Consider the following 2,500-nt stretch of genomic DNA (forward strand, 5'->3'; position numbering starts at 1 on the left):
AGGCTTCAACAGTCCAGGGGTCAGGCTTCAACAGCCCAGGGGTCAGGCTTCAACAGTCCAGGGGTCAGGGGTCAGAGGCTTCAACAGTCCAGGGGTCAGGCTTCAACAGCCCAGGGGTCAGGCTTCAACAGTCCAGGGGTCAGGGGTCAGAGGCTTCAACAGTCCAGGGGTCAGGCTTCAACAGCCCAGGGGTCAGAGGCTTCAACAGTCCAGGGGTCAGAGGCTTCAACAGTCCAGGGGTCAGGGGTCAGAGGCTTCAAATGTCCAGGGGTCGGGCTTCAACAGTCCAGAGGTCAGGCTTCGACAGTCCAGGGGTCAGGGGTCAGAGGCTTCAAATGTCCAGGGGTCGGGCTTCAACAGTCCACGGGTCAGAGGCTTCAACCCGATCATGAGACTAAATCTTACGATTTTAAGATATTTCAAATCGACCTTTTGTACGTCGTTATCCTTTATTTTGGTAACGTAGGCGAGCGGGGGGAACATGGGGGGGACACGGGCACCGCCATGTTTGTTGCGATGACGCTCCTGGGCGCGTTTCAATCCCAGAATGCATTGCGTAAGTCAAATTTCACATTGTATTAGAGAGTGACATGTCCTATGGAGCCTCTCCTTGAACCGACACTTTAACGTGGTGGAGGGGTTTGAGTGCCCGAATGATCCCGGGAGCTATGTTGTCGGGGGCTTCATGCCCCTGGTCGGGTCTCCCAAGGCAAACAGGTCCTAGGTGACGGGTCAGACAAAGATCGGTTCAGAAGCCCTCTATGGTGACAACAAGAACAAGGCAGTTTACGTCGCCCGGATCGGCGTCACCGGGGCCCCATCCTGGAGCCAGGCCTGGGATGGGTGCTCCATGGCGAGCGCCTGGTGACCGGGTCTTACCCCACGGGGCCCGGCCGGGCACAGCCCGAAAGAGCGACGTGGGGCCGCCCTCCCGTGGGCCCACCACCCGCAGGAGGATCCATAAGGGGCCGGTGCAGAGAGATCTGGGCGGCAGTCGACGGCAGGGGCCTCGGCGACCAGATCTCCAGACACAGAGACTAACTCTGGGGACATGGAATGTCACCTTGCTGGGGGGGAAAGAGCCTGAGCTTGTGCGGGAGGTTGAGCAATACCGACTAGATATAGTCGGCCTCACCTCCACGCACAGTTTGGGCTCTGAAACCCATCTCCTCGAGAGGGGCTGGACGCTCCACTTCTCTGGTGTTGCCCGCGGGGAGAGGCGGGGCTGGTGTGGGCGGGGCTGGTGTGGGCTTATAGCCCCTCAGCTCAGCCGCCACGTGTTGGAGTCTACCCCGGTGAACGAGAGGGTCGCGTCCCTCCGCCTTCGGGTGGGGGACAGGTCTCTCACTGTTGTGGCGGCCTACGGACCGAACAGCAGTGCAGAGTACCCGGCCTTCTTGGAGTCCTTGGGAGGGGTACTGGACAGTGCACCGACCGGGGACTCCGTTGTTCTACTGGGGGACTTCAACGCCCACGTGGGCAATGACAGTGACACCAGGAGAGGGGTGATCGGGAAGAACGGCTTCCCCAATCTGAACCCGAGCGGTGTTCAGTTATTGGACTTCGATGCTAGCCACGGATTGTCCATAACGAATACCATTTTCAAGCACAAGGGTGTCCATCAGTGCACATGGCACCAGGACACCCTAGGCCGGAGGTCAATGATCGACTTTGTTGTCGTGTCATCAGACCTCCGGCCGCGTGTCTTGGACACTCGGGTGAAGAGAGGGGCAGAGTTGTCAACCGATCACCACCTGGTGGTGAGTTGGATCCACTGGCGGAGGAGGAAGCCGGACAGACTTGGCAGACCCAAGCGCATTGTGAGGGTCTGTTGGGAACGTCTAGTGGAGCCCTCTGTCAGTAGGGTATTCAACTCGCACCTCCGGGAGACCTTCTCCCATGTCCCGGGGGAGGTTGGGGACATTGAGTCCAAGTGGACCATGTTCTCCGCCTCCATTGTTGATGCGGCTGCTCGGAGTTGTGGTCGCAAGGTCTCCGGTGTCGTGGCGGCAACCCCCGAACCCGGTGGTGGACACCGGAAGTAAGGGATGCCGTCAGACTGAAGAAGGAGGCCTATCAGGCCACCCTGGCTTGTAGGTCTCCGGAGGTCATCGACGGGTATCGGCAGGCCAAGCGAGCCGCGGCTCGTGCTGTCGCAGAGGCAAAAACCCGGGCCTGGGAGGAGTTCGGGGAGGCCATGGAGGAGGACTATCAGTCAGGGGGTCGGAGGGTGTCCGGTTTGGGGACCACAGGATTCCATCTCTGCTGTTTGCAGACGATGTTGTCCTGATGGCTCCATCAAACCTGGACCTGCAGCTGCACTGGGACGAGAGGGAAGCGTCTGGGATGAGAATCAGCTCCAAATCCGAGGCCATGGTTCTCGACCGGAAAAAGGTGGCTTGCCCTCTCCAGGTGGGTGGGGTGTCCTTGCCCCAAGTGGAGGAGTTCAAGTATCTCGGGGTCTTGTTCACGAGTGAGGGAAGGATGGAGCGTGAGATCG

The 2,500-nt window shown here is 59.6% G+C and overlaps 1 protein-coding gene across 2 annotated transcripts in view; it reads right to left on the reverse strand.

Annotated features, from left to right (window-relative positions):
• Positions 1-2,500, reverse strand: part of swap70b (switching B cell complex subunit SWAP70b) — a 49,919-nt gene that overhangs the window by 13,326 nt on the left and 34,093 nt on the right. The window lies entirely within an intron of this gene.

The sequence above is a fragment of the Eucyclogobius newberryi genome, unplaced genomic scaffold (genome assembly GCF_026437365.1).
Source record: "Eucyclogobius newberryi isolate DKJ021-1_F unplaced genomic scaffold, fEucNew1.0.hap1 SCAF_7, whole genome shotgun sequence".
NCBI lineage: Eukaryota > Metazoa > Chordata > Actinopteri > Gobiiformes > Gobiidae > Eucyclogobius > Eucyclogobius newberryi.